The 13533-nt window shown below is 38.0% G+C and overlaps 1 protein-coding gene across 1 annotated transcript in view; it reads right to left on the reverse strand.

Moving 5' to 3' along the window:
• Positions 1-13533, reverse strand: part of GRID2 (glutamate ionotropic receptor delta type subunit 2) — a 392388-nt gene that overhangs the window by 359775 nt on the left and 19080 nt on the right. The window lies entirely within an intron of this gene.

The raw sequence follows: 13533 nt of genomic DNA on the forward strand, positions 1-13533 counted from the left end.
GGAGGTAAAGAGGTTGGGGTGTGACTATGCCCCACTTTCTCTCTTTCTTTCTTATTTCTCTGGGAGTGCATATACCCTTTGGCAACTTCAAAAAAAATAAAAATAAAAAAGAACAGAAAAGAAAAACAATTCAGCCATGCCAGCAAAATGAAAACAAACAAACAAAAAAGATCTTCAAAGTCACAGTAAAGAATAGGGCTGCTTAAATGTAAAGAATAAGATTTAGTAGTAAGTTAGCTGGTAATGTTATCTGTAATGCAGTAACTCTAAATAGTAAAAATTATTAGGGCCAACAGGTAGTGTATTGGTTGACACTAGATTTCCCCATGGCTGACCACGGTCTGAGTCCTGGACTCAGCAGCTTGAAACTCACACTAGGTTCATGTGTGTGCATGCCCAAAATCCTGAGAGGAGAGTGGAGGAGAAGGGATTGCAGCCTGGCCATCCACTCTGGGGGCGATTTGTTACTTTCTCTCTTTCTGTCTCTCTGTCTCTCTCCAGAGAGCACAGGCATCCCTATAGCAAAAAACCTCTAAAAAAAAAAGTAAAAATTATTTCAGCACCATCTCTCCACTTCTTGTCACTTATACGCATGTTCATTTCTGAGGGATTTTATGTAGAACTGGTTTTGTGTTGTGATGATGCTCAGACTACTGCATTGCCAAGTGATAAAGTTGAACTGCCAGGTCATCTTAACGTTAGGTTTTCTCTCAGTTGCAGTGGTACTTCGCATTGCTTAAAGTGAGATATAATATAGTTCATGTAACTCAGATTAGAATTTTGCAGAAGTTATGGAAGTAGATAGACTTACTGTTGTTACATCTTTGAATTTGCAAATGACTCTGTCAATCTCTTCTAAACTCCTAGAGAGAAATGGTGAATCTATTTTCCAGAAGTAAATTATATAACACATCTTTGAAGTATTTATTCATTGTTTAGGCCTATGAATTCAAGTTTTGGCTTCCAAGAGGAAAAAAGTGGGGTCATGTGTGGTTACCCCATGTGGAATAGCGGTTCTCACACACGTCTACGTGATAGTTATCATCTCAAGAACTGGCATGATGCGAAAGAATAAGAAATTGCCAAGCCATTGTCATGCATCAATTCTTATGATGATTTTATTCAGCCAGCATTGAAGTGAACACATACTTCAGCGCTGCTATAAATTATATCGTTTTATGCATAGGCTATTTTTCTTCAAGTGTCTGTTTATAAAAAATCACATTTTCCCCTTTCTCTCAAATAAGATGGGCACAATCAGCAGAAGAGCCTGAACGAAGTATGTATGTAATACAGAGCTCTGTCTACTGATTACACTGCTTCAATAATAAGAATGAGTGACATTTTACATAAACTTGAGGCTAGATCAGAATTGTAACAAGGGGATTTTAACTTGTTGATAGACATTATCTACATTATACAATGCTACCTTCAGATACACAGACTAATTTCTGACTGAGTTACCTCTAAAGGAGCTCTTAAAAGAGAATACCTTACACACAAGTTACTAGATTTTCCAATATTTCAATTTCATTTACTTTAATGATGTTCACATTTACTTTTACGATACTTTAAATCCTTGATAGAATACTGCATTCACATAATTTCTTAAAAGGATTGGTAAAAATTATTTCAGCACCATCTCTCCACTTCTTGTCACTTATACGCATGTTCATTTCTGAGGGATTTTATGTAGAACTGGTTTTGTGTTGTGATGATGCTCAGACTACTGCATTGCCAAGTGATAAAGTTGAACTGCCAGGTCATCTTAACGTTAGGTTTTCTCTCAGTTGCAGTGGTACTTCGCATTGCTTAAAGTGAGATATAATATAGTTCATGTAACTCAGATTAGAATTTTGCAGAAGTTATGGAAGTAGATAGACTTACTGTTGTTACATCTTTGAATTTGCAAATGACTCTGTCAATCTCTTCTAAACTCCTAGAGAGAAATGGTGAATCTATTTTCCAGAAGTAAATTATATAACACATCTTTGAAGTATTTATTCATTGTTTAGGCCTATGAATTCAAGTTTTGGCTTCCAAGAGGAAAAAAGTGGGGTCATGTGTGGTTACCCCATGTGGAATAGCGGTTCTCACACACGTCTACGTGATAGTTATCATCTCAAGAACTGGCATGATGCGAAAGAATAAGAAATTGCCAAGCCATTGTCATGCATCAATTCTTATGATGATTTTATTCAGCCAGCATTGAAGTGAACACATACTTCAGCGCTGCTATAAATTATATCGTTTTATGCATAGGCTATTTTTCTTCAAGTGTCTGTTTATAAAAAATCACATTTTCCCCTTTCTCTCAAATAAGATGGGCACAATCAGCAGAAGAGCCTGAACGAAGTATGTATGTAATACAGAGCTCTGTCTACTGATTACACTGCTTCAATAATAAGAATGAGTGACATTTTACATAAACTTGAGGCTAGATCAGAATTGTAACAAGGGGATTTTAACTTGTTGATAGACATTATCTACATTATACAATGCTACCTTCAGATACACAGACTAATTTCTGACTGAGTTACCTCTAAAGGAGCTCTTAAAAGAGAATACCTTACACACAAGTTACTAGATTTTCCAATATTTCAATTTCATTTACTTTAATGATGTTCACATTTACTTTTACGATACTTTAAATCCTTGATAGAATACTGCATTCACATAATTTCTTAAAAGGATTGACCATAGGGTGTGTATGTTTGCCAGAGAGAGACAGAGAGACAATGAGAAGGAAAGGGAGAACCCCCCCCCCAGGGGAGATGGCCACACTGCAATCCCTTCTCCATTCTCCTCCTCCTGGGATATTGGGCACACAAACACATGTACATGGTGTGATCTTCAAGCCATCAGGTCTGGGACTTAACTGTGGTTGGCTATGGGGGAGTCCAGCGCTATAACCACTGTACCACCTGCTGGCCCCACTTCTGCAAATCCTCTTTACATTGATAGATATCCCTTCCCTTTTACCTAGGCCTTGATAATCTCACGTCAACTTCCAAATAATTTAAGTGTCATCCTTGAAGCCTTGAACACTGCCATGCCCATGACTCAGATGCTTGTTTGTTTATTTCTTGCTAGAGATCATGGGTATTCACCAGAGAGACAGAGATAGGGAAGGAGAAAGCACCCTCCGTGAGGAATGGTTATATCGCAACCTGTTCTCCTCCATCTCTCCATCCTGTTGGGATTTGGGGCACACACACACACACACACACACACACACACACACAGCATGTTTCTCAAACCACAGAGTCTGAAATTCAAATTGTGCAGTGAGCCATGTGGGATGCAGCTGCCTTAACCACCAGGCCACCAGCTGGCCTTAGAAGCTTCTTTTATGTTCTCCCTCTGCATAGTAAGAACTAACACATATAGAGCACTTCCTATGTTCCCGGCTCTGTTGAAAGCCCTTGGTTCCTTTAATTTTCATAAGAGCTCTATAAGGCATATAATACTATTATCCATATTTTACATATGAAGAAACAGAGATTTTAAATACTTGGTCTAAATTCACAGGTAGATGAGCTAGAGATTTAAACATAAAGAGTTTGTTTCTTGATATTCTATTCTTCTCTCTCTCTCTCTCTTTTTAAAATAACTTTATCTAGATATAATTGAAAATCAATCAATTTACCCATTCCAAGGGTACAATCAATGGCTTTAGTACATTTAAAAAGATATTTGCGGGACCAGCAGTTGGCGTAATGGCTATGTCACTGGACTCCCATATAGTTCACCATGGTTTGAGTCTTGAACCTGGCGACTTAAACTCATAAGATCCCAAGAAGAGAATGGAGAAGGAATTGTGGATGGCCACCCCCACTGGGTGGGGTGTGATTTCTCACTTTCTGTCTCTCTGTTTCTCTCTGACTTTCTGGCCAGCACACCCGTGCTATAACAAAAACAAAACAAAACAAAACTATCCAAAAAAAAAAAAAAAAAGAAAAGAAAAGAAAAGAAATTTGCAACCATCATTGCACGTTGGACATCATCCACAAGAAAAATACCACTCAGCTAGAGCTGTAGAACCTTGAACCTAACCACTATTTGTCAACTCTCCCAAAGGAGCCCTCTTCAGACATTACTGTGGGAACCACCAGAGCTGCCATCAACTCCCTTCCCACTTCCTTGTTGTGAGGCCTTGCTCAGTGGAGACCCTTGTCAATTGACTTCTTTCAACCTCCAACTTTGGCCGCACATTCCAGACCTCACGCACTGAGATCTTAGGGAAGTTTATGCATCTGGGTCTTGAGGTGAAAATGCAGAAGCTCCCCATGTAGCAAAAACCTGGATGCTGTCCTTAGCAAAATATGTGAAAACAATGATATTTCAAGGACTTTACTAGAGGCAATTCTCTTAGTTATACATTAACATAGAGTCCATTTAAAGCTAGGTGACAACCAAACCCAGTCCATGTGAGACAATATAACTAACAAACAAACTTTTCGAAATTTTTGGAGATCGTAATTCAGGTTACTTTCCTTGTCACTAGGTGTTTTGGGTTCATATTTTCTTTAGGTAGTTTCCCTGGCAGGAAACTTACTGTGGTCCTCATTAGCAGACTGTTAAACTGAGGTCACCATTACCGAGCCAAAACCCCCATGATTCTGCGGTTTATATTTGCTGTGTGCCCCAGGCCACTCCAGATAATCTCCCACAAAAATTTGAAGTTGGGTGATTAGTCACACTTTAATCATTATCTCATACTCTTTACTTCCTTCTTTCCTTTTTTCTTTTAAAATTTACTATAGGGCATGTGCACTCAACAGAGAGACAGAGAGAGAGAGAGAGAGAGAGAGAGAGAGAGAAGTGAGATAGCACCCAGTGGAGATGACCACATTGCAATCTCTTCTCCTACATTCTCTTCTTGGAATTTTGGGCATGCACATGTGCCTGGCATGTTTTTCAAGCCATCGGGTCCAGCCTCGATCCTTGCAGCTGGCCATGTGGGTATGGTCACCTTAACCACTATACCACCAGCACCAGCTGGCCTTACTTCTTTAGTTAAGGTACACATTATAGTGCTATTAGAGAACTACTATTATCTTCGGTTTAGCTATGTTATGAAGTCTGCCGCATGATTTCACATAGTTTCACCCATTTGATCTCATAATCCTTCTCTATGGTCAGTTTTACTACTCCTTTTTACATATTGAAAAGTTGAGGTTCAAAATAGTTTTGTGGCTTCCATAAATTCAAGGATCTATTAAGCAGAAAAACGGGGACTTAAGCTGCTCTTGTTGACAGTGAGCCCATGCTCCTTGCAGTGTGTGCGAAACACCTGTCTGTATGAATGTGCTGAAGAGCAGAGACTAGATGGGGGAAAGTACTTAAATAAATTATTAATTAATTTTAATTCATAACAATTAATTGCATATCATTTATTCTTTTGTTAAAAGGCATGTGTGTGTGTGTGTGTATGTAAATGTGTCTGTTACTATATTCCTCAAAACAAAAAAAAATTACTTTTGATCTGCATTTATTATAACCAAGTTAAATTCTTAAAATTTCTGAAGAGTCACAATCCAAGAGAACAAAGAGGTAGGCCCTTTATTGCTCTTTGAATTGCTATTTCCTTGGAGAATCACGAATGTACAGAACTGTAATCTATTTCACTTTTTCCTTACCTATTATAAAGCTTTAATGAATTATGAAATAAGAAATATTAGCCAATATGGAAATAAAAACATTTTGTGACAAGGAAGGCAAACGATGACTGCCTCCAAGACTAACAGAATAATAAATGATTCTAGATGGCTTGTAACTTCTCACCCAGTGTCAACCTATTTTATATCATGCAGAATTCTTGATGTTGTGAATGAAAACTCTCTGCTTCTTTACCTTCAGAGCATATCTTTGACTATGTGAGAAGCTTCACTAGCCCTGATTCTTCTGAAAATAATTCTTCTTAGTTTGTTTACTTTCCCATCAAGACTATAGATTTTGTAGGATAACAGTGTCAAAAAGCATACAGATGCTATATAATTATGTTCCTATGAATTTTCGACTTTAATGAGTAATACAGTATGCTTTCATGTGCAAGTCATTCATCACGGTGCTCATGTTCTCTGTTGTCCATCCTCCAGGTATTTTTTTCTGAGGCATATGCAGGACACAGTTAAAGGTCCTTCATATATATATATATATTTTTTTTTTTTGGGGGAAGTTTTTGCTATAGGGTATGTGTGCTTGCCAGAAAGACAGAGACAGAGAAACAGAAAGCAAGAAATCCCCCCCCAGGGGGATGGCCACACCTCAATCCCTTTCCCTCCATTCTCCTCTCGGGATCTTGGGCACACACACACATGCGCCCAGCATTGAGTTTAAGCCACAAGGTCTGGGACTTGAACCACGGTTGACTACATGGGAGTCCAGAAACATAGCCATTACGCTAACTGCTGGTCCCAGGTCCTTTATATTTTGAGAGCTACAGTTTAATCCATTCTCCCTCACTTCCAGGCTGAAATAAAGAATACCTGTCATTTTAGGCCCAGCATTGAGTTTAAGCCACAAGGTCTGGGACTTGAACCACGGTTGACTACATGGGAGTCCAGAAACATAGCCATTACGCTAACTGCTGGTCCCAGGTCCTTTATATTTTGAGAGCTACAGTTTAATCCATTCTCCCTCACTTCCAGGCTGAAATAAAGAATACCTGTCATTTTAGGGTATCCTTTGCCATTTGCCTTAAGAATTTAGACTTAGTGGATGGAAATCAAAGTTGAGGAGTTTAGTGCTAACTGTCCTGGTATAGTCATGTTCATTCCTGTCCTTATTTTTGTAATCATATATAGTGTTTATTTTTTTATCTCCTCTCTTCCCTGTCCTCTCTCCCCTCCCTTTCCTATCCTCCCTTCCCCTCTCCTTTTTCTGACCCATCCCTTTGGAGGCCATGAGAATACTTTAATGTGATCATACAACAAATGTTTACTGACCTGCTTCTCTTGGCCATGGATTGTAAATGAAAACCAACTTTGGGGCTCATGAGACTTACAATGTAGTTGGGGAGTCCAACACTAATGAAATTATTACATATGGAGAGAGAGAGAGAAAGAGACAGTTCTATGAAAGAACACAGTGAAACAGAGAAGGACATTGTCCCTTACACTCAGGAAGTCAGTCCCGGATGTCACTTCTGAGATTAGGTTTTAAAGAGATCATGACATGTCCTGAGGTCACTTGAGCTTGTTCTCCCTCAATCTCTCTCTCTCTCTCGTCTCTATCAAGTCTCTCAACTTTATCATTCTTTTCCAGCCTGTCCAAAATATATTTAATATGAGTCTCATACACACATTGTATTTTTGGACAGAGAATTTACCAACATTGACAAAATGGTTTACAAGAAGCTCCTTCAAAGCAAGAGTTCTAGTTTATTTATCTTCATCTTTCTGAAATTTAGTACGATGCTTAGCTTATAATATATGCTCAATACATAGTTGTAGTGTTAAGGCTAATTATTTGGGGCATGTTATATATTAATGTTTCTCTCTCTCAGATAATATGCAAATTTTCACAGAGAAGTAAGGCCTGCTGAAAACAATTCTAAGAAATGACACAACAATAGAGCATTTTAGGAAAACAAAATTACTCTTACAATGATCACTGAGTATGTAGCTGTCTGCAACAGCCTGGCAAATAATCCTTCCTATGGTGAGTTGGTTCAGGGAACCTTCCATTCTCTCAAGGTGTAGTTTGGACCTTGCTTTGTGTGGTACTTGTTGAAGATAAGCTCTTTGTGTATTTCCTGCTTTTATTTTTTTGACTGTAGAAACCATTTCGGTTTAGACAGTCATTTTCCTCATTGATATTACTGTCCTACTTTTTTCAATTGGCTTCGTTTCCTACTGTTACTTCTTTTCTTTTGAAGGTATTTTTAAAAATACAATGGCTTCTTGCCCAGTGTTTTTGAATCTAACTTTCCAGGAAAATCCATTAACTTAATTTTGTAAAACTATCTTTTATGATATAATCTAAAATGTTTTCTATTATAAAAGACAATTGTCTTAGACATCACTAATGAAGACAAAAAGGTCATTAATTATAATTGCAAACAGTAACTGAAACATGCATCTTCATTTCAGATACATAAATAGGAAACATTATATGTTTTTAATTCATAAAATACAGAAAATCATTATCACAGCTTTATCGTAAACTTCCATTCATCTCTGCTACGTTGTATATGTAATGTAGAAAAACTGCAGAGCATTTTTTCAAGGATATTCTGAGAGCTTTAGAAGATGTTGTGCTAGAATAAAACCTCCTAAAGTCAGGATCTTTGCCTGTTTTGTATGTCCATTAGGCATCTAGAAGATGCTCCATCAATATCTCTCAAATAAATTTATAAGTAAATGCATGATTCATTAGAGATGCCATGTGTCTATTTTAAGCCCAAACAAATCAGGCAAGTAAGGATGATTAATCAGCAAGCCCCTTCTAAATGCCCGTTTCTATTGTTCAGATATCCTGTACTTCTTGCAGTGTAACTTCTCAGGCTTTTATTTTCACTTGCCACCTCTTTCTATCTTCCTTTCACAAGTATTACAATTATATTTAGAACTCAGTGATGTTCCCAGTAGCTTTATTGTGAATGACCATGAAAAAAAAAAGAAAAAGAAACTGAATGACATAATTGGTCACTCGTGGCTAGCCATACCTATACAACTCTGGAAATTAAAATAGGAATGAAATCTTCATAATTGCTTTGTCATAAACATACATGATCCACTTTGGAAGAAGCAGACCTCAGGGACAACATATGGAAACAAAGAGATGAGGAGGAACTCTCAGCTGTAGAGTCTGTTTTTATTCTCATTCTTTCCCCCTCCATTTATAAGATGCATTTCTTTGGCTTTGGTGATGGCTGAAGAGAAGGTGGTAGGCGATGCCATTTATACAAAGGCTCCTAAGTTAGCATTCTAATAACATCTGTGATCCTCACACCTGGTTGGTAGTTAAGCCGTACTTGATGTAAATGACTTCATTCTGATTTAGAAGGCCAAATACCAGAGTGACTAAGGACATAGCCTCTGGAACCAGGGTTTCTGAGCTTGAAACTTATATCTGGTTCCTCTTAGCATTACAGACATGGAAATTTAGTTAACTCTTCTGTGCTCATTTTTCATCATTTTAATGTAATGAGTATGGTTCTTGTAGGGTCTACAAGTTTATACATATAACATTCATTCTTTTTTGGGAGACGTTTTTGCTATAGGGCGCATGCACTCGCCAGAAAGACAGAGAGATAGAAAGTGAAAAATCACCCCCTGGGAGGATGGCCATGCTGCAATCCCTTCTCCTCCATTATGCTCTTGGGATCTTGGGTACGCCACCAGGTCTGGGACTTGAACTGTAGTCGACTACATGGGAGTCCAGCGACATAGACATTATGCCAACTGCTGGTACCCATATAACACTCTTAAGACAGATCTGGGACCAGCAGTTAGTGTAATGGCTATGTCGCTGACTCCCACGTAGTCAACCGTGGTTTGAGTCCCGGACCCAGTGGCTTAAAACTCACACAGGGTGTGTGTGAGTGCATGCCCAAGATCCCAAGAGGAGAATGGAGGAGAAGGGATTGCGGCGTGGCCATCCCCCCTGGGGGGTGATTTCTGGCTTTCTGTCTCTCTGTCTCTCTCTGTCTGTCTGGTGAGCGCACGCACCCTATAGCAAAAACCTCTCAATAACAACAAAAAAAGACAGATCTTATCAAATGGCAGGTTATGAACCTGCAGTGGCCTTTCCTACTCTGCTTTGCATCCTCGAAGGCTAACCCTCCTGGTCTTCCTTTCCTGGGCTCCCTTGTCTGGGTGTTGGTTGAATATTCAGAAACAAGGAAAAGAGATAAAAAGATAGGAAAAGCGTGACGTAGTCTCCTTTTCCCATTCTCACTGCCCGATTGTGGTTTTGGTAATGATTCTTTCTCTCCACGTTCTTCCTGTACCGAAGTTCACAGTTACTCTGAGCATATCTCCCATGGCTCTCGCTATGGCTAGGTCCGGGAACACTGATCCCTCCTTGTGCTCCAGTGGTCTTTACGGAAGCCGAGGCTTCCCAGGTGTTTAGGCCCTGGGACTTTGCTATTCCTGGTTGGTCCCTTCAATCCTACTTACATCTTATTATTATTTTTTTTAATAATTATTCTATTTAACTTTATTTATTTACTTATTTTAATTTGACCAGAGAGGGAGGGAGGGAGGGAGGGAGGGAGGGAGAGAGAGAGAAAGAGAGAGAGAGAGAGAGAGAGAGAGAGAGAGAGAGAGAGAGGGAGAGAGAGAGAGAGTGAGAGGAAGAGAGAGAGAGTGCGAGAGAAAGTAAGAAAGTAAGTCACCAGATCCAGGACTTGAACCAGAGTTGGCCATGTGGGAGTCTAGTGCCCTTAAGTGCAACTTGGCTGTTTCTTTGTATATGCATCTCCCTAACAAAATTTTATTTAGACATCAAGGACAGGGATTATGTATTATCTATCTTATATCTACCACCAAGCCACCTGCCGGCCCCACATCTCTATTAATAATCCCTTTATTTAACTAACTTTAACAGGCCATTTCATTGTACCACTTATTTGCCCTGGGAATTGCAAATAATAGAGGGCTGAGTTATTTCCTTTATGATAAACATTCAGTTACTTCCTTCGCGGTGATGAAGTGTCATTAACAGAGATAGGAACCAGGCTATTGAAATGTAGCTAACAAGAAAAATCAATTTATGAACCTGTGGTATAATCTTCTAAAGTGGGTGGGAGTGGAGCTGGGGCCAGGTTTCAGTTACAACAGAAAAAAAGTTGAAAAGACCTTCTCCCAGGGGCTTTACACATGGGCCTTCCTCTTTCTTGTTTTGAGAAGTGGTAGAGGTAAGTACTGAGAATACGAGAAGGTGGTGTTCAAGTAGCTAAGTCAAGGCTGATCTAGTTTCAGGATTTAGAGGAGGAAAGTATCAAAACGTTAGCGTTGCTGGGTAGTTAGAAGGAAGAATGATTCTCAGTGTCTAGTGGATGAGGCTTGCAAGGCCCTGCACCTAAGAGCAAGACCTGGAAAAGAGCTTGTAGAAATTAAATAAGATAGTCATCACTGAGCTCCCTTCCCACAGGAATTACAGAAAAAAACCAGGAAGTATGTAAAATTACTAAGTAAAATGGCTATATACCTATATACTGTGGGAATGTAAAAGGTGGAACATTTTATGGGACTGGGGACCCACCTGAGAAGCCCATCACAGACGACTTGGGGCAAAAACTGCTCTAATCACATTCAGGATCTGTGCAAGGCTGAGCATGCGGGAAACGAGATTCCCAGGCATGAAGGTGAGTCTGGGGCATGCAAGTATTAATACCATGGAGAGCACAACCGTTTCATGGACAAGAGACCAATCATTTCACCAGCCTGGACATGAATTCCAAATAACTGGCCTATAAAATTTTCCCAACGAAACTCACTTTCGCCTTACTCGCAGTGAAGCATTTCTAAGTATCAATTCAAATAAAACCCTCTAGATTCAATTCTAGTCTTAGGGCACGTCCTATCAAATTGTTGGTGCTGCTGTAGTTCTCATAGTAGGTGGAGAGAATATATTGCATTTCTGAGAGAGAAGGGGTAAAGAGATCTGGAGTAAAGTTTCCTGGATTCGAATATCAACTCAACTGTTGTCTGTATAACCTTTGCTTTATTTTTTCCAGCCTCTGGCTACTTGAACTTCCTCTTCTATAGTCTTGGGATCAGAACAGTACAAGTATGGTGGGAATACTCTAAGGACTAAGTAAGGTAATACTTACAAAGGACTTAGTAGGGTACCTGGCATATTGTACGTATTTAATGCAACTTGGCTGTTTCTTTGTATATGCATCTCCCTAACAGAATTTTATTTAGACATCAAGGACAGGGATTATGTATTATCTATCTTATATCTAATACCAAGGCCATCACAGAACACGTATTAAATAAATATTTGCTTAACAATTGAATGACGTTAATTTGTCTTAAAATTGTGTTTTCTTAAAGAAAAACAAAGTACTTACATATACCTGCATCCAAAAACAGAAAGACTACTAACTTGAATTTCCTTTTCTAGAAAAGGTTTACAGATCTCTTTTTAGGACAATAAAATTACTCACAGGAAGTCTATATAAATTGTATTAAACAGTGTACAAAGAGCAGGTATTGGTGTTAAAAGCTTTAATGAATATCCTGTTTACATCAACATATCAAAAAAACTGCTTTTCCAGTTTACTAATTCTGCAATTTATTTAGTCTATAGGACAGCCTGTTTCAAATTTTTAAAAAAAGTTGGTTCTCTGAAGAAAATAAAGTTAGTAACTATAGACTACTTGGGTCTTGTTAATTATTTAATTATATATTTTTTGTTATTATTTTTTAAACTTGACCAGAGAGACATGCAGAGAAAGAGAGGGAAAGTGGGAAAACAAGCCACCAGGTCTGGGACTTGAACAATGGTCGGCCATGTGGGAGTCCAGCACTTTAACCACCATGCCATCTGCTGACCCTGACTATTAGGTTTTGAATCATAATATAAAGTAAGCTTATGAGAAGCATTTTTTGGGAGGCGGTATATAATTATATTATCAACACTTTACGACTTAAAAGCAAATGCACTTCTGTATGTTCCAAAGAGTGTATATACGCATTTGTACTAATGGGCTAGAATTTTTTTAAAAGACAGACACTTAAAGTGCAGTAAACTATTAACAGTCTCTTCATGGAAATTTCTGTGATGACTGCAATAAAAGATATGTACTTTGCTTTCCTTTGAGAAAAGGAAAGACATTTTTGTACAGGTTAAACAGAATAGCAAGGCAGAATGTATGCCTGAGTTTTATGCTATTTAGATGGGATCCATTTGAATACTTCACTGTTTAAGAAAATTTATATTAATATCTAATTTCACATGTTTATTAGGAGAGAAAACGATATATAAAATAATAATGAGTCATCATTTTTTGATTTTCTAATAAGTAAATGGAATTGCAGCAAATGTTTCACATGTATAGACCCATTTAACCACAAAATCATGAGATGGATGAGATCCATAAAGACAGAATTATATTTGTCTATTTTATTTGTCAGTGTCCCGGGTTATCGGCATTCAGTTTGGAACACCTGACAGTAAATACATATCTGCTAAATAATGACTACAAATAAATATCTACTAAAAATCAAATGACTTTTTCTTTTGAAGTAGGTCCTTACTAGAAAAGGGTTGTCTTAGCCTGTTAATAGTTTACTATTACTTAATATTCTACATTTTATTAACTCTATCCATGTTCGGCATAGTTATTTTCATTGATGCATATTATACTTGAAGTGAGAAAATGCTTCTACTAAATAATGACTACAAATAAATATCTACTAAAAATCAAATGACTTTTTCTTTTGAAGTAGGTCCTTACTAGAAAAGGGTTGTCTTAGCCTGTTAATAGTTTACTATTACTTAATATTCTACATTTTATTAACTCTATCCATGTTCGGCATAGTTATTTTCATTGATGCATATTATACTTGAAGT

The sequence above is a fragment of the Tupaia chinensis genome, unplaced genomic scaffold, assembly GCF_000334495.1.
Source record: "Tupaia chinensis unplaced genomic scaffold, TupChi_1.0 Scaffold143631_1, whole genome shotgun sequence".
Taxonomy (NCBI): Eukaryota; Metazoa; Chordata; class Mammalia; order Scandentia; family Tupaiidae; genus Tupaia; species Tupaia belangeri.